General features: G+C 47.3%; 3 protein-coding genes across 4 annotated transcripts in view; 1 reads left to right on the top strand and 2 right to left on the bottom strand.

Moving 5' to 3' along the window:
- SNW1 (SNW domain containing 1) overlaps positions 1 to 18920 on the bottom strand; it is a 1184582-nt gene that overhangs the window by 74812 nt on the left and 1090850 nt on the right. The gene's annotated exons all lie outside the window — the stretch shown is intronic.
- Positions 1 to 18920, bottom strand: part of ALKBH1 (alkB homolog 1, histone H2A dioxygenase) — a 187471-nt gene that overhangs the window by 116446 nt on the left and 52105 nt on the right. The gene's annotated exons all lie outside the window — the stretch shown is intronic.
- Positions 7824 to 18920, top strand: part of ADCK1 (aarF domain containing kinase 1) — a 129671-nt gene continuing 118574 nt past the window's right edge. Inside the window, exon 1 of one of the 2 annotated variants that reach the window (XM_050798777.1) lies at positions 7824 to 7905. The gene's annotated coding sequence lies outside the window, so the exon portion shown is untranslated. The remainder of the gene's footprint in view (positions 7906 to 18920) is intronic. The other variant, XM_050798776.1, reaches the window with a different exon arrangement.

The following is an 18920-nucleotide window of genomic DNA, read 5'->3' as shown; positions in this document are numbered from 1 at the left end:
GCTAGTGGTAGGGCTTGGCAAGGATGCCTATAGGACTCTTAAAGGAGCTCTAGGTTTCCTGTTTTGGCTCATGACACGCGAAGGAATTTCCAGTGTCACAGTAGCAAGGACAAGGAGGAAAGCCATCCCTCCTGGGGCTGTAGCAGTAAGGATCCTATGGGAAACAGATGGCACATTCAAGGACTTATATGCAGAACAGAACATTCAATGAATGGACTACTTAGCAGAGTTATGGGCAGTTAAGGGAACCAACAAGCAATGGGGAAGGTACCGGGGACTAGCAGCAGCAGGAAGCCATCACCACCCCTAGGTTTAAAGGGACATGGTGTGAGAATGGTGTTCCTGAAGCCCAGTGAGAGCTGGGGGTGTGGCAGAAGCATCCAGACAGGAGCTGTGACAGGAGGGGAACCCAGCCACTGCCCCAACGCCAGCAGGAAGGGCAGCAGCAGCTGGTGCGTGAGTGTGTGAGTATATGTACAGACATCTAGGTCTCTCTCTCTTCTGCCTTCCCATCGCCTGCTCATGCTACCACTGGCCAAACCCAGCTAGAAGACAGAGAGTAAGGGAGCCCAGAGATGCAGCTCTTGCAGGTCAGCCTCCTGGGGCACAGGGCAGGAAGGAAGGGTGGAGAGAGCCCCTGGGAAGACACAAAGAGTGTTCAGCACAGCGGCTGACTCACCTGTGCCCTCCACAGCAGTGTCTTTTTTTTTTTTTTTTTTTTTTTTGAGACGGAGTCTCTCTCTATCGCCTGGGCTGGAGTGCAGTGATGCAATCTCAGCTCACTGAAACCTTCGCCTCCCGGGTTCAAGCAATTCTCCTGCCTCAGCCTCCCAAGTAGCTGGGACTACATACGTGCACCACCACACCCAGATAATTTTTGGATTTTTAGTAGAGACGGGGTTTTGCTATGTTGCCTAGGCTGGTCTCAAACTCCTGGCCTCAAGTGATCCACCCTCCTCGGCCTCCTAAAGCGCTAAGATTACAGGTTTGAGTCACCACAACTGGCCCCAGTGTCATGTTTTTGGTGAGCAGAGACTTACTCTATAGGAAGTGGGGCATTGTTTACAGGCTCAAATAATCATGGAATGTGAGAGTGGGAAGAGCCCTTAAAGCTCTACCTGTAAAATTCCTTTACTTTATAAAGAGGATCCTGAGGCCCAGGAAGGGGAAAGGACTGATCCAAGGTCAGTTGCTAATTCGTGGCATGGGCAGGACTGGAAGCCAGCTTGCCTAACTTCCAGTCCATACTGCCCCTTAGTTTTGAGCTGTAGTCAATTAATGGTTGGTAATAAAGGATTGCTGCTGAGCCACTTGGCGTATTTCCTGTTAAGACCTCAGGGTATAGCTTACTTTGGCCCCAGACATTTGCCTCAAATGATTCTTTCTCTAAGTGTATCTATGATCAGAGTGGGCTGCCAATTTCACAGTGTGGGCTCTGGAGTCAGGCTCATGGGGCTGAATCCCAGCCCTATCCTTACAGAATGGTCTTGGACAAGTTATTTGACCCTCCGCCTTATTTTGCTCAACTGTAAAATGAGGATAATAATGATGTCTATCTCATATCTCATGAGGATCATACAAGAAAATAGATTTAAAGCACTTAGACTAGCATCTGCCAATAACGAGTGCTTGATAAATACTAGTATACATGTGGTATGTGTGTATATATATGATGTAAACAAATATGTGTGTGCATGTATGTTTATATATGCATGTATGTGTGTATATATACATATATATGCATGTATGTATATATATATTCTACCCTCCCAAATTAGAATTCTGGTTAAGAATTCACGTGGTTTGGCTGGGTGTGGTGGCTCATGCTTGTAATCCCAGCACTTTGGGAGGCCAAGGTGGGCAGATCGCTTGAGGTCAGGAGTTTGAGACCAGCCTGGCCAACATGGTGAAACCCTGTCTCCTTAGTACAAAAACTAGCCAGGCATGGTGGTGCGTGCCTGTAGTCTCAGCTACTTGGGAGGCTGAGGCAGGAGAAACACTTGAACCTGGGAGGTGGAGATTGCAGTGAGCTGACATCGCACACTGCACTCCAGCCTGGATGACAACGCGAGATTCCATCTAAAAAAAAAAAAAAAAAAAAAAATTCATGTGGTTGGCTGGGCAAGGTGGTTTACGCCTGTAATCCCAGCACTTAGGGAGGCCAAGGCAGGTGGATTGCTTCAGCTCAGGAGTTTGAGACCTGCCTGGGAAACTTGATGAAATCCCATCTCTATCAAAAAAAAAAAATATATATATATATATAAAAAGATTAGCTGGGCATTGTGGTGTGTGTATGTGGTCCTAGCTACTTGGGAGGCTGAGGTGGGAGAATCACTTGAGCCCAGGAGGTGGAGGTTGCAGTGAACTGAGATTGTGCCACTGCACTCCAGCCTGGCTGACAGAGTGAGACTCCATCTAAAAAAAAAAAAAAAAGAATTCACGTGGTTGTGATTGGCGTCAGGCATGGTGGCTCATGCCTGCACTTTAGGAGGCTGAGTAGGGAGGATGGCTTGAGCTCAGGGGTTCGAGATCAGTCTAGGCAACATAGGGAGATGCTGTCTCCACAAAAAATACAAAAATTATCTGGGCATGATGCACCACACCTGTAGTCCCAGCTACTTGGGAGGCTGAGGTGGGAGGATTACTTGAACCTGGGAGGTCAAGGCTGTAGTGAGCGTGACATGATCGCACCACTGCATTTTAGCCTGGGCAATACAACAGGACTCTGTCTCAAAAAACAAACAAACCATACTTTTTACCGTTATTGAGATATATCACCTGTTCTTTTAAACTTTTTTTCTTTTAATTTTTTTTTTAAGTAGAGACAAGGTCTCACCTATGTTGCCTAGGCTGGTCTCAAACTCCTAAGCTCAAGCTAACCTTCCACCTCTGCTTCCCAAAGTGCTGGGATTACAGGCATGAGCCATGGCTCCTGGCCTTATCAGCTGTTTTTCCCATGGAATTTTTCCTTTCCCCATGACAGATAAGAACTCTGAAGGGCCCAGGTGATGTACCTTTTCTGGGATTCCTCAGCAGTCAGAGGCAGATAAATCCTTGTTCTCAGGCCAGGCGCGGTGGCTCACACCTGTAATCCCAGCACTTTGGGAGGCCGAGGCTGGTGGATCACCTGAGGTCAGGAGTTTGAGACCAGCCTGGCCAACATGGTGAAACCCCATCTCTAATAAAATACAAAAATTAGCCAGCTATGGTGGTGCATGCCTGTAATCCCAGTTACTCAGGAGGCTGAGGCAGAGGAATTACTTGAACTTGGGAGGCGGAAGTTGCAGTGAGCCAAGTTTGTGCCAATGCATTCCAGCAGCCTGGGCAACAGAGTGAGATTCCATCTCCAAAAAAAAAAGAAAATACAAGTCTGACTTTTCACATCATAAGCCGGCTGTGGTGGCTCACGCCTGTAATCCCAGCACTTTGGAAGGCCAAGGAGGGTGGATCATTTGAGGCCAGGAGTTTGAGACCAGCCTGGCCAACATGGGGAAACCCTGTCTCTACTAAAAATACAAAAAATTAGCCGGGCGTGATGGCAGGTGTCTGCAATCCCAGCTATTTGGGAGGCTGAGGCAGGAGAATTGCTTGAACCGGGGAGGCAGAGGTTGCAGTGAGCTGAGATGGCACCATAGAACTCCAGTGTGCATGACAGAGTGAGGCTTAGTCTCAAAAACAACAACAATAACAAAAAGCAATAAAAACAACAACAACAAAGCAAGTTTGACTCTTCATATTGAGCCTGTGTCACTGTTGTAACATGCGAAGACATGAAGAAGAAATGATCTGAGCTTTAATCATTTATATTTGGACATAAGGTCCACCAAAACAAAGAACATCTGTACCAAACTGCCCCATCCCCACAAACTTCAAGTATTAATAAGTGATTTTAAGTAAATTTAATAAATAAAACAGTGTAAGGAGGTAGAGTGTGTCTCAGGGAATGTGGGGGTGGGTGGGGAGATAAGGGTAATGGGGCATGGCTTCTCTGGAGGGTAACATTAGCACAGAGAACAAACTACCAGGATGGAGCAGACCATTGAAGATACGGGGGAATAGCAAGTGTAATGGCTGCCCACACAGCAGCCAGCTTGGCAGACTGAGAACAGAAAGGAAGCTGATGTGGTTGGAGTGGAGTGAGCCAGGGAAGAGAATGGTGGGAAATGAGGCTGGAGAGAGGGAGTGGAGCCAGGAGGGTCAGGCAAAGAGTTTGGATTTTCTTCTCAGTGTCATGACACTCCTCTGAACAGCAACATTCAGCTTCCAAAGCACTCACACCATCGCACTTGATCCTCCCAAGCACCTTTGAGGTATGTAGGACTGACAATAGTATTAATTCCATTTTATCAAGACAGAAACTAAAGCTTTGCCAAAATTAGAAAACCTGCTGTGAGTCACCCAGTTCAAATAAGATTCTTTGACTCTAAATCAGGGGTTTTTAACCTCAGCTGTGCATTGAAATCCTACGGGGAGCTCTACAAAGTATGACTCAGTCCCATTCCCAGTAGTTGAAGGGGTGCCAGTGCCCGATATGGCCCAGAAGGACTTTTAAAGCTCTCCAGGTGATTTTTTTTTTTTTTAAGACTGGTTTTTCTCTGTCACCCAGGCTGGAATGTGGTAGTGTAATCATGGCTCACTGTACCCTTGACCTTCTGGGCTCAAGCTATCCTCCCACCTGAGCCTCCTGAGTGGCTGGGATTATAGACATGAGCCACTGTGCCTGGCCCTTATTATTATTTTATTTTTAATTTATTATTATTTTTTTGAGATAGAGTCTTGCTCTGTCGCCCAGGCTGGAGTGCAGTGGCATGATCTCAGCTCACTGCAACTTCTGCCTCCTGGGTTCAAGTGATTATCCTGCCTCAGCCTCCTGAGCATCTGGGACTATAGGTGTGACACCACGCCCAGCTAAGTTTTATATTTTTAGTAGAGACGGGGTTTCACCATGTTGGCCAGGCTGGGCTGGAATTCCTGACCTCAAGTGATCTGCCTGCCTTGGCCTCCCCGAGTACTGGGATTACAGGCGTGAGCCACTGCACCTGGCCTAATGCTCCCTGTTTTTCTGTTCCTAAGCCACTTTGTTCATACCTTAATTTTAACACTTCTCACATTATTTGGAAGTTATTAATCTTCTTATCTTAATGCCTATACATTGCAAATTTTAGATGGTGGGGGCTGTTATTTAACTCTATACTACTGCTACCTCTGTGCTGCTGCAATTATCTTTTTTTTTCTTTTTTAGTGACTGGGTTTAGCTCTCTCTCTGTTGCCCAGGTTGGAGTGCGGTGGTAAGATCCATCATAACTCACTGCAGCCTCGAACTCCTGGGCTCAAGAGATCCTCCGTCCCTTGGTCTCCAGAGTAGCTGGGACTACAGGCATGTACCACCATGCCCAGCTAATTTTAAAATTATTTGTAGTCTCATAGGGTCTGGCTATGTTGCTCAGGCTGGTCTCTAACTCCCGGCTTCAAGCGATTCTCCTGCCTTGGCCTCCCAAAGTGTCATGGTTACAGGGATAAGACGCTGTGCTCAGCCTATGCTGCCTTTCAATAAAGACAAATGCTTAAATTTAATGCAGTTTAAACGTATCAAAGTTTTCTTTACAGTTCGTGCTTATGGCACTTAATAAACCCTACGCTGATATCATAACGCTGTTTTCTTTTAAAAGTTGTAATTTTGGGGAATGATAGTAAGAAGAAAAAAAGTTGTAATTTTAAAATGCTTTAATTTCCCCTATAAGTCTTTAATCTACCTTGAATTAGTTTTTGCGTAGGGGATCCAACAGATAACTGGTTGTTCTAGATCATGAACTGAATACCCTATCTTCCCTCATTGAACTACCATTCCAGCCATACCTTATTTCACAGATGCCTGCATCTGTTTGTGGGCTCTGTAGGTGGTTCCGTTTCCTCCTCTGCTTTTCCCTATTCCAATATCACATGGTCTTAATTTGTATAGCTTTATAAAAATGTTGATATGGAAGGGTGAGTCCTAAAAACACATTTTTCTTCTTCAAGAGTGTTTTGGCTATGCTTTGCCCTAAAGTGGTGGGTTTTGTTGTTGTTTGTTGTTGTTGTTGTTTTTAGACGAAGTCTCACTGTCACCCAGGCTGGAGTTCAGTGGCCCAAACTCAGCTCACTGAAATCTCCGCCTCCTGGGTTCAAGCAATTCTCCTGCCTCAGCCTGCGTAGTAGTTGGGATAACAGGTGCCTGCCACCATGCCTGGCTAATTTTTCTTTTTCTTTTTCTTTTTGAGACAGACACTCTCTCTGTCGCCCAGGCTGGAGTGCAGTGGTGTGATCTGGGCTCACTGCAACCTCCGCCTCCCGAGTTCAAGCGATACTCCTGCCTCAGCTTCCTGAGTAGCTGGGATTCCAGACGTACACCACCACACCAGGCTAATTTTTTTTTTTTTTTTTTGTATTTTAGTACAGACAGGTTTCACCATGTTGGCCAGGCTGGTCTCAAACTTCCAGCCTCAAGTGATCCACCGCCTTGGCCTCCCAAAGTGCTGGAATTACAGGAATGAGTCACCGCCCCTGGCTTACTTTTTCTATTTGTAGTAGAAACAGGGTTTCACCAAGTTAGCCTGGCTGGTCTCCAACCCCTAACCTCAAGTGATCTGCCTGCCTCAGCCTCCCAAAGTGCTGGGATTACTGGTGTGAGCTACCGCATCGTGCCCAGCCAGCATTATTATTATTTTTTTTGAGACGGAGTTTCGCTCCTGTTGCCCAGGCTGGAGAGCAATGGCATGGTCTCAGCTCACCGCAACTTCCGCCTCCCGGTTCAAGCGATTCTAGTGCCTCAGCCTCCCGAGTAGCTGGGATTACAGGCAAGCGCCACTATGCCTGGCTAATTTTTGTTATTATTGGTACAGACGGGGTTTCTCCATATTGGTCAGGTTGGTCTCAAACTCCTGACCTCAGGTGATCTTCTGGCTTTGGCCTGCTGGGATTACAGGCGTCAGCCACCGCGTCTGACCAGCGTATTCTTATCATTCATCAATTGTCAGTAAATTTCTTCTTCACCTACTAGTTAAAATATCTTACTTAAAATCTACAGCCGGGTGCGGTGGCTCAGGCTTGTAATCCCAGCACTTTGGGAGGCTGGGGCAGGTGGATTGCCTGAGTTCAGGAGTTCAAGACCAGCCTGGGCAAAATGGCGAAACGCCCTCTCTCCTAAAAATACAAAAAATTAGCAGGGCGTGGTGGCGCAGGCCTGTAATCCCAGCCACTCAGGAGGCTGAGGCAGGAGTATCACTTGAACCCGGGAGGCGGAGGTTGCAGTGAGGCGAGATGGCGCCACTGCACTCCAGCTTGGGCCACAGAGTAAGACTCTGTCTCTGAATAAATGAATGAATGAATGAATGAATGAATGAATGAATAAAATCTACAAGGCTGGGAGCGGTGACTCATGCCTGTAATCCCAGCACTTTGGGAGGCTGAGGCAAGTGGATTGCCTGAGTTCAGGAGTTCAAGACCAGCCTGGGCAAAATGGCGAAACCCCCTTTCTAATAAAAATACAAAAATTAGCTGTACTACTTGGGCGACAGAGTGAGACTTGGTCTCAAAAAAAAAAAAAAAATCTACAAATCCACTCCATCATTTATTAAACACGAACCTAGGACCTAGTTAGAATGTCTTGAAGAAAATATTTCAGTAAGATTCCAAGTCCGTCGCCCTGGCAAAGCAACAAGGCCACCTGATGGAGTAAGGGCCCGAGACCCCTGGGCTGCCTCCACAGCGCTGCCGCGGGATCGCGGCGTGGGGAACCAGGAACTACAAGTCCCGGCAGGCCGCGCGCGCCTCGGCTTCACCAAGCGCAGTCAGGTGGCTGTCCCGGCACGGTTCCCAGCTACCAGGTTGCGGCGGGAAGCCGGGCGCCGCGGCTCTGCTTCCCTCGGGGTGAGTAGGGGCAGCTCGCAGGAGGCCGGCGCAAAGCTCGGGCCTATCAGGCTGGCAGGGCAGCACCGCGCGTGGAGCGCGAGGGAACCGGTGTGGACACGCCGGGAACGGGCCTCTGCTCCGGCTGTGCAGCCGCCCTGGGCGCCGGGAGGGACAGCCTCATGACCTTGTCACCTGGGCCCGGCGCGCGGCCACGTGACTCGCACTGCCCCGCCCCCCCTGCAGTGACTTCTCCAGCTTGGCACACCAGTGGGCTTTCATGTGGCCCGTCCACTTCAGTCTTGCAGGCATCCGAGTGGGCAGAGCTGGAGGAGGGCAGGAGGTGGCTCACCCAGACGCCTTCACCCCCTGGTGGCCCTGTGAGTTCTGAGGCAGAAGCAGCTGGAGCTGGAGGGTGGTCTGGGGAAGAGCAGGGGGCAATGCACTTATCCTGGCCCTCCACCCCTCCTTGCGACGTGCCCCAGACCGCTGCTTATCTCCAGCATCTTGCAGGGCCCTGGGCTTCCGGATCACACAGTAGATATGTGCTAACAGCAGCCAGTGTGTGTGGAGAGCAACCTTTAAATAGGACACCTAGAACAACCCTCTCCCAGGGTTAAGTGGCTTTTACTTTCTCCTAACAAGAAAGTCATTCAACAAGTATTTATTAACTTCCTCCATGATACTTGGCACTTAGTGGGTGCTCAAGAAATATTTGCAGAGTTGAAGTGAATTAGACTTTATCTGTGGCTTCATATGTTTTATTTAATAATTGGGGCTGGGTTTGGTGGCTGATGCCTGTAATCACAGCACTTTGGGAGGCCAAGATGGGAGGATTGCTTGAGGCCAGGAGTTCAACACTAGGCTGGGCAATATAGTGAGACCCCTGTCTGTATTAAAAAAAAAAAAAGGAAAATAAATAAAATAATTTTCTTACTACAGTGGTTCTCAAACTTTAGCATGCACCAGAGTCACCTGGAGAGCTTGTAACAATACACAATACAGGACCCCATCCCCAAAGTTTCTGATTCTGTAAGTCTGGTATGAGGACCAAGAATTGGTGTTTCTAGCATGTACCTAAGTGATGCAGTTGCTGTTGGTCTGGGGACCATACGTTGTGTACCACTGGTTTATAGGAAAAAAATCCTGTGAACTTAAAGCACTATCTCTTCACACCTGGTTATGGGTCTTTCTGTATTTGCCAGTTTTACTTTTTTGGTGATTGTAAATATGTGCATATTACTTTTACACTGTTAATTCCCTCCATATTAATTTATGTACAGATTTGAATGTAGTCTATACTTGTCATTTTTCCTGGTTACATCATATTCTACCTTATTGGGTCATTCTTTGCTTGGCCATTTCTCAACTGGCCTCAGGGATGTGCGATTTGATCTGTACTAGGAGAGTGTGCATATTCTTACTTTCTGATATGCAGTCATTTTCTTGTCAGATAAAGGACCTATAAGAATATTAGATGGGGCCGGGCCTGGTGCCGGGCGTGGTGGCTCACACCTGTAATCCCAGCACTTTGGGAGGCTGAGGTGGGCGAATCACTTGAGGTCAGGAGTTCAGTACCAGCCTGGCCAACATGGTGAAACCCCATCTCTACCAAAAATACAAAAAAATTAGCTGGGCATAGTGGTGTGTGCCTGTAGTCCCAGCTATTTGGGAGGCCGAGGAGGAGAATAGCTTGAACCCGGGAGACAGAGGCTGCAGTGAGCCGAGATCGCATCACTGCATTCCAGCCTGGGCGACTGAGCAAGACTCTGTCTCAAAAAAAAAAAAAAAAAAAAAAAAAAAAATTAGTTGGGTCAGCCATCCATTTCTTTACCAGGGTAGCTCACTAAATACGCCTCCTGGGTTAAGGTTTCCATGTTGCAGGGACTCCAGTGGCCTATTTCAGGACCCAGCAAGCTGCTTGTTCTTGTGTACTTTTTGCTCTCTTGGTGGGAATAGTCATACAGGATTCAAGTTGTGGCTCCATCACTTACCAGCTCCTTGGCCAAGTTTTATACCTTTTCTAAAACACCACTTCCTTATCCATAGATTAAAACTCTAATAGCATGCATCTTGGAATCTAGTTGTGTGAGTTGCATGAGCTAATAAGTGCTTGGCACTGTAGCCCTCCTGTTGGAAGCTCACTCTCTTCTCTTACCTGCTGCTTGCGCATCTGGCTTTGCTCTGTTCTCCCTCAGTCTGCCTTCCCTAGGATGGACTGAGTGGAAAAATTCTATTCCTTGCCTGGGTGAGACTTATTTTCGTTGTCTACCCTGGGATCTTGGCATCAGTCAGGGATTCCTTTATTTTATTTTATTTTTATTTTTTGAGACGGAGTCTTGCTCTGTCACCCAGGCTGGAGGGTAGTGGCATGATCTTGGCTCACTGCAACCTCTGCCTCCCGGGTTCAAGCAATTCTCCTGTCTCAGCCTCCCGGGATTCCTTTATTTAATCAACATTGATTTAAGGACCTTGAGTGCTTGGGCATCAAATACTAGGAAAGGGAGTTTGATTAAAATTTGTTTCCTGCACTGGACTACATTACTATCTTAGGGAGAGCAGACTATAAACCTGCTCAGGTCAACTTCACACAGTCCCTTGCTATTGACTTGGTGTCTTTGGTGTCTTTCCAGACTTGAGGCATGATGGTATCATCCACTTTGTGTGCTTTCTATCCATATCAGGGACCAGGTTCTTCTGAAGACCCGATCACTCTCTCCAAGGGTATTTTTGGGTCTTTTTTCAGTTTGGGGGCAGACTAGAAGAAATAATACTCCTTGGTCTAATAGTCTCTCTAGGAAATGGAAGGAGGCCATGGTCACTTTTCATGGAACTAGAGACCTAAGTGCCTTTTCTCTGTGGTAATTCTCATTTGTGCACCAAACAGGGAGAGGTGATTCCAGCCCTTTAGTCCTGAAATGTAGCACAGGGAGAGGGCTGCCAATGGATGGAAACTGAAAAGGCCTAGCCACTCACTGACTCCAATGAACAGTAAGTGCTTGGTTTCCCATTTAGTTCTGTCGAGGGGATGAACATTTCGTGTGACCATCAACTTCCCATTTGTACGTCCCGGGCTCTCCTGTTGCTTCATTTCATAACCCACTGGGGTGTTTCCTGTGGTCCAGCGAGATGGATTCCATTGTTGTCATTGATTTGACAATAAAATAGCCATGTCAGCTTTGCAGCTCTCCTAAACATTTGATAGACTGAAATGGCTTGTTTCTAGTGGGAGGCATTGGTTGATCTTGATTTTGGGGGCTCCAAACAGTACCTCCTACATGCCTGGCACTGGGTCAGAAATCATGGTCTCTGCCCACAGCAACAATTGCATTTCCTTGAGAACAGCAGTAATAACGTTAGTGAACAGGGGTCCAGGTGTTCCTATCAAAGAGGTTACCTGTCATAAAGAGAAGGGCTGAATACTTGGAATGAGTGGGAAGGCTCTGCTTAAGCTCTTAGCCATTTTACTAGCTGAGCCACCTGGCACAAATCACTCACCCTCTCTGCTCCTTGGTTTCCTCATTTATACCTGGGGATGGTAATAGTATTTGTCTCTTCTCACTGGATTGTGTGGAATATCTAATGAGTTGAGTGTGAAGGGCTCTATTTTAATATAAAGCCTAGTTATTGCTAGTGTTATTATCTAGTGATTAGGTTTAAGGGTTTTGATGACCTCAGACCCCCTGTAAGGTATGTACTGTTAGGAGAGGTGACTCAGGTGAAAGTCAAAAAGGCGAGTAAGCAGAGCAGGGCAGGTGATTCATTAACAAAGGGTTTAATAATGAAAGGTGTTTTTCATTGACAGACATATTTCACACCTGACAGGGTCTTTTAAAATACCCCGAGGGAAGCAACTCATTTGCATGTTAAAGACTCAGGGACACCTTATGGAAAACTCAAGCTCCAGTCTATTTAGATACCGTTTGGCTCCTGTATCATCTGTTTTATGTATTTCAATTTCCATCTCTTTTATTACTGAGGCCATTTGCACGAAAACAGGGTTTTGAGCGTTGTGTCTGCTTCGCTGTCACTTCCCACCCAGAGGTGGTCTCAAGGGTAGGGGTGGCCTCGTTGCATGCAGGGGACAGGTGTGGAGGTTGTTGTAACAGGAAGAGGGGGTTCAGGGGAGGCAGGGGCTGGAAGGTGGTGTTGGGGTGGGATGAGGTGTTGGTGATGAATTGTCAGCCCAGGGTATGTGGTTTTCACCTGGGGACCTGCATTGTTCCTTGCTCTGCACAGGCCTCAGGCCTCACTGGGTATAGTTTATCCATTCATTGATTCATTCGTTCAGTAAATGCTTTTGGAGCCCCCCACTATGTGCTAGGCCAGGGTTTGGCAAATGACAGCCTGAGGGTCAATTCTGGCCACACCTATTACTTTATACATTCTTTTTGGTTGCTTTGTGCCACAATGCAGAGTTGAGTAGTTGCATCAGAGATGTTACAGAATGCAAAGCCAAGGCCGGGCGCGAGGGCTCATGCCTGTCATCCCAGCACTTTGGGAGGCCGGGGTGGGCGGATCACCTGACAGTCGGAAGTTTGAGATCAGCCTGACCAACATGGAGAAACCCTGTCTCTACTAAAAATACAAAATTAGCCAGACGTGGTGGCGCATGCCTGTAATCCCAGCTACTCGGGAGGCTGAGGCAGGAGAATCGCTTGAACCCCGGAGGCGGAGGTTGCGGTGAGCCCGAGATCGTGCCATTGCACCACTCCAGCCTGGGCAACAAGAGCGAAACTCTGTCTCGAAAAAAAAGAATGCAAAGGCAAAAATGACTCTTTTCTTTTTTTTGAGACGGAGTCTTGCCCTGTTGCCCAGGCTGGAGTGCAGTGGCATGATCTCGGCTCACCGCAACCTCTGCCTCCTGGGTTTAAGTGATTCTCCTGCCTCAGCCTCCGGAGTAGCTGGGACTACAGGCACCCGCCACCACGCTTGGCTAATTTTTGTATTTTTAGTAGAGACAGGGCTTCACCGCATTGGCCAGGCTGGTCTCAAACTCCTAACCTCAAGTGATCCACCTGCCTTGACCTCCCAAAGTGCTGGGATTACAGGCGTGAGCCACTGTGCCTGGCCCCAAAATTATTCTTATATGGCTCTTTATAGAAAAATATTTGTCATCCTCTGTTCTAGACAGGGAACAGCAAGTGCAAAAGCTCTGGGAGGTCAGAATACGCCTGGCATGTTTGAGGAATGGCACAGAGGCCAGTGTGTTTGGAGTGGAATGAATGAAGGGGAAAGTGGCAGGGCCTGAGACCCTAGAGGAAATTGAGAGTTAGACCATGTAAGACCTTGTCCAGGGAGCTCAGTCTGAAAAAAATCTCAAAAAACCTCCCAATCTTAGGTTCTACAATAGTGATATCTATACATTCTATGGGAACAATTAGGAAAGTCACAAACCTTGTGACCTCTGATCATATGACTCCTGAGCAGTTAGGGATTATAGAAACTATGCTACATTTTAAGCAGAGTTCTGGTGCCTCCCATAACCCTATTCCTATGGCTTTTTTTTTTTTTTTTTTTAAGGGATGAGGTCTTTTTGCTGGGTACAGTGGCTCACATCTGTAACCCCAGCACTCTGGGAAGCTGAGGTGGGCGGATTGCTTGAGATCAGGAGTTTGAGAGATGAGGTCTCACTATGTTGCCCAGGCTGGTCTCAACTCCTGAGCTCAAGCGATCAGCCTCCCAAAGTGTTGGGATTACAGGTGTAAGCCACTCACTGCACCTGGCCGCATGAGTTTTACAAAGGTGGCTTTAGGTCTCTGAGCAAGAGGGATTAGTTTTAGGGAGGGATGGTTATCATCCTTGCTTTCAAATTAACTCCTAAACTAGATTCCTCCCAAAGTTAGCTTGGTCTGCACCCAGGAGTGAGCAAGGACAGGTTGGATGTCAGAAGCAAGATGGAGTCAACTACGGCAGGTTTTTCTTACTCTCATAATTTTGTGAAGGTGGTTTCAATTATCAGTGGTAGTATTGTTGTATTTGCTTTTAATTTGGTCTTGAGGTCTCCCTCCGGAGAGATCTAGCTCTGCCCTGCCTGGAATCCAAGGGCTTTGGTCGTGGACTTTTACAGTGTGCCTTTCGTGGAGTACTTCTTTATCCTGCTGGACAGCCTAATGCCTGTGTCTGACTCATGCCTAGGTGTCTCTCCCACAGTAAACTTGTTTAAACTGGCACATGCCCTGTGGCTCATCTGACCTGTGTCCAGGTTATTCCCACCTAGATAGCCACTTTTTTTTTTTTTTTTTTTAAGACAGAGTCTCACTGTCACCCAGGCTGGAGTGCAGTGTCATGGTCTCAGCTCACTGCAAACTCGTCCTCCTGGGTTCAAGCGATTCTCGTGCCTCAGCCTCCTGAGTAGCTGGGACTATAGGTGCATGCCATCACACCCAGCTAATTTTTGTATTTTTAGTAGAGATGGTGTTTCACCATATTGTCCAGGCTGGTCTCGAACTCCTGACCTCAAATGATCCACCCGTCTCAGCCTCCCAAAGTGTTGGGATTACAGGCGTGAGCCACTGCACCCAGCCTGAGATACCCACTCTCTCTCTCTCTCTTTTTTTTTTTTTGAGACAGAGCCTTGCTCTGTCACCCCAGGTTGGAGTACAATGGTGTGATCTCGGCTCACTGCAACCTCCACCTCCCGGGTTCAAGTGATTCTCCTGCCTCAGCCTCCTGAGGAGCTGGAATTACAGCCATATGCCACCATGTCCAGCTAATTTTTGTATTTTTATTTTTATTTTTATTTTTTGAGATGGAGTTTCACTCTTGTTGCCCAGGCTGGAGTGCGATGGTGCGATCTCAGCTCACCGCAACCTCCGCCTCTGGGGTTCAGGCAGTTCTCCTGCCTCAGCATCCCAAGTAACTGGGATTACAGGCATGTGCCACCACACCTGGCTAATTTTGTATTTTTAGTAGAGATGGGGTTTCTCCATGTTGGTCAGGCTGGTCTTGAACTCCTGACCTCAAGTGATCCACCCGCCTCAGCCTCTCAAAGTGCTGGGATTACAGACATAAGCCACTGCTCCTGGCCTAAGATAGTCACTCCCTAAGAGAGATCTGACCAAGACAGAAATTGGCTTCAGGAGTGTTGGTCAAGTGACACGCAGACACAGGCAGCGCAACAAAACACACGAAATAACAGAAGCCTTCCCTGACAGATCCACTGGAGAAATGAGTGCCCACGAGGGTGGATGGGAAGCCTGGAGGCAGCAGGGAGTTCAACCAGCAGGTGGGTGGGAGCGAGGAGAGAGAGATCAAGAGAGGAGACCTGTGCACCAAAGCCTTTTTTGTGATCCAGAGTGTTAAGCCAGGCAGATTTCTCATGAGGAGTTCTAATTGGTGGGTTTACAATAAGCAGGCGTGAGTTCTGTGGAGTCACACAGTGACTGAGGGGCGATCACTGTGGTATATCTGCACAGTCCATGCTGGGTGTACAGGTCAGTGGGGTGATTAAAGTAGGTTGTAGGTAGCTGTCCCATAGTGGGGTGGTCACCAGGAGGCGTTGTCTAAGGCAGATTTCTGAATCAATCACATTGAGGAACTGGAAGGAGGTAGAGAACTGAAACTGTCAAGGGTTTGACAGGCCTCTGGCCTTAGAAAGTTAAAGCTATGTTCCAAATGGATGCCAAGGCAACATAAAATTATAGACATTTACTGCATTTATTTATTAATTTATTTTGAGACAGGGTTTCATTCTTGTTGCCCAGGCTGGAGTGCAATGGTGTGATCTTGGCTCACTACAACCTCTGCCTCCCTGGTTCAAGCGATTCTCCTGCCTAAGCCTCCTGAGTAGCTGGGATTACAGGCGCCCACCACCGTTAATTTTTGTGTTTTTAGTAGAGACGGAGTTTCACCATGTTGGCCAGGCTTGTCTTGAACTCCTGACCTCAGGTAATCCACCTGCCTTGGCCTCCCAAAGTGTTGGGATTACAGGCGTGAGCCACTGCACCCAGCCCGCTACAATTATTTATTCATTTATTTGTTAACAGATTCTTCCTTTTGGATCTAGTGGAGAGGGCAGATATAAGACCCAATCATTATCCATAAATGCAGTGTATAATTAGACTACTGAGGAATGAATGAGGAATTCTGAGTGATTGGCTCACAAAAAGCTTCATGGAAGTATAATGAGAGACTGAGTGTGGAGGTATATTTTGGGAGATAAAGGCTGGAAAGGTAAGTTGGGATAAGAATTTAGTGGGCCTTGAGTATCTTGCAAGGAGTTTGGGCTTTGTGGTAGGTGGAGAGGTGATAGGAATGATATAAATACACTTGAGGATGACCGTGATAATTTGAGTGGCAGAGTGAAGAATAGATGGGATGTGGGGAAGTAAGTTTGCAATGGGGAATGGTTGAGTAGTTGGCCTACTTCCCCTGTTTATGTTTTATTTTTTAATTAAAAAATATGATGGCCTACTTCCCCTGTTTATGTTTTATTTTTAATTAAAAAGATTTTTTTTTTTTTTGAGACGGGGTCTTGCGCTGTCGCCCAGGCTGGAGTGCAGTGGCGTGATCTCGGCTCACTGCAAGCTCTGCCTCCCGGGTTCACGCCATTCTCCTGCCTCAGCCTCCTGAGTAGCTGGGACTACAGGTGCCCGCCACCGCGCCCGGCTAATTTTTTGTATTTTTAGTAGAGACGGGGTTTCACTGTGGTCTCGATCTCCTGACCTTGTGATCTGCCCGCCTCGGCCTCCCAAAGTGCTGGGATTACAGGCGTGAGCCACCGTGCCAAGATTTTTTTTGAGATGGAGTTTAGCTCTTGTTGCCCAGGCTAGAGTGCAGTGGCGTGATCTCTGCTCACTACAACTACCGCCTCCTGGGTTCGAGCGATTCTCTTGCCTCAGCCTCCTAAGTAGCTGGGATTACAGACGCTCACCACCACACCCGGCTAATTTTTGCATTTTTAGCAGATACAGTGTTTCACCATGTTGGCCAGGCTGGTCTTGAACTCCTGACCTCAGGTGAACTGCCTGCTAGCCTCCCAAAGTGCTGGGATTGCAGGCGTGAGCCCCTGTGCCTGGCCTCCCTGTTTATTAATTATTTGAGGTTATGCCAAATCCTGGTTCCTTAGGTGCTAGGAGTTTTTCATAAGCTCTTTGACTTTTCAGAAACAAAGAAATGATGTTTAAAATCACAAGGGAGGCTGGGTGTGGTGGTTCATGCCTGTAATCCCAGCACTTTGGGAGGCCAAGGTGGGAGTATCACATGAGGCCAGGAGTTTGAGACCAGCCTGACCAACATGGTGAAACCTCTTCTCTAATAAAAATACAAAAAAATTAGCTGGGCATGGTGGCACCTGCCTGTAGTCCCAGCTACTCAGGAGGCTGAGGCAGGAGAATCCGTTGAACCCAGGAGGTGAAGGCTGCAGTGAGCCGAGATCACACCAATGCACTCCAACCTGGGTGACAGAGTGAGACTGTGTCTCAAAAAAAAAAAAAAAAAAAAAAAAAAAAAAAATTACAAGAGAATCTCATTTACTGGGTATATCAGGCACTGCCTTAAAGTAGCATTCAGTTAATTCCTTTTTTTTTTTTCTTGAATCTTGCTCTATTGCCTAGGGTAAGTGCAGTGGCACTCAGCACTACACTCACTACAGCCTTGACCTTCCAGGCTCAAGTGATCCTTCTACCTCAGCCTCCCAAGTAGCTGGGTGTTCAGGGACACACCACCATGTCCAACTAACTTTTTTATTGTTTGTAGAGATGAGGTCTTGCTGTGTTCTTCAGGCTAGTCTTGAACTCCTGGACTCAAGCAACTTTCCCACCTTGGCCTCCCAAAGTGCTGGGCTTAATGGCATGAGCCACCGCGCCTGGCCAGTTAATTCTTACAATGACCCTAGAAGGTGGGTACTCTCAAGAGCTCCCCATCATATATAATTATGTGGAGGCTGCAAGAAGTTGTGACTTACTCAAGGTGATCAGAGGCTGGGTTCTTTACCCACGGTCGCTTCATACTGCCTTCTTAATGTGGGCTTCTCTGGATGCCCACAGGAAGGGTCCCTGGATCACCCTCATGATCTTGACTGAAGAAGGACGCTGTGTAAGGAGCTGAAGTCACTCAGTCTAATTTAAGGTCGGCTTCTGGATCTCATTAGGGACCTGTGTCTTGGTGGAAACAAAGTAGAGGGTGAGCAGAAAATACTCCAGGCTGAGGCTGTTGAGAGCAAGGAGAAAGGGTAGGGTTAAGTAGGGGCCACCTAGAATCTTGGAAGTAGGGTGTGCAGAATTCCTCTGGGAGCTGATAGGCAGGGGAGCATTTGTTAAAGCCTGGCACTGGGTGAGGAGATAATAATAATGATAATAATACTAATGCTAATAATGTAGGATAATAGCATCTGCCACTCTTGAGTTCTTACTGTGTAGGTGGCACCTTGCTAAGCATTTTACATGATTTATCTCATTTCCCACCACTCCATCAAGCAGGTATTGCTGTTTTCCCCATTTTTGGACAAGATCACGAGGTTCAGAGAGATTTAGCAGCTTGCCTATGGTCACCCAGTTCACAAGTGGCCATGCCAGGACTCAAACCTGGGCTGAATAGGCTCCAGAGTTCATGATCTCAGTCACTATGCTCTCCTGTCCAAAAAGAATCCTTGCCTAGGTGCAGTGGCTCAACGCCTGTAATCCTAGCACTTTGGGAGACCGAGGTGGGAAGATTTCTTGAGTCCAGGAGTTCAAGACCAACTTGAGCAACATAGCCCACATCACTACAAAACTGACACAAAAAAAAATATTAGCTGGACATGGTGGTTTGTGCCTATGGTCCCAGCACCTTGGGGGACTGAGGTGGGAGGATTGCCTGAGCCCAGGAGGTTGAGGCTGCAGTGAGCTGTGATTCCGCCACTGCACTCCAGCCTAGGTGGCAGAGTAAACCCCTGTCTCAACAACAACAACAACAACAACAACAACAATGACAACGACAACACCCAAAAAGAATCCTTGGCTTATTAAAATATTGGCATAATAAAATGGGGACAGGGAAATTTTCATAAAATAAAGAGAAATGTCAAGGAAATAAAGAGCATGCTAGAAAGCAAG

This window comes from Macaca thibetana, chromosome 7, assembly GCF_024542745.1.
Source record: "Macaca thibetana thibetana isolate TM-01 chromosome 7, ASM2454274v1, whole genome shotgun sequence".
NCBI classification, from domain to species: Eukaryota; Metazoa; Chordata; class Mammalia; order Primates; family Cercopithecidae; genus Macaca; species Macaca thibetana.
Note: the sequence above shows the minus strand (reverse complement) of the source record. Positions and strands in the feature narration are given on the sequence as shown.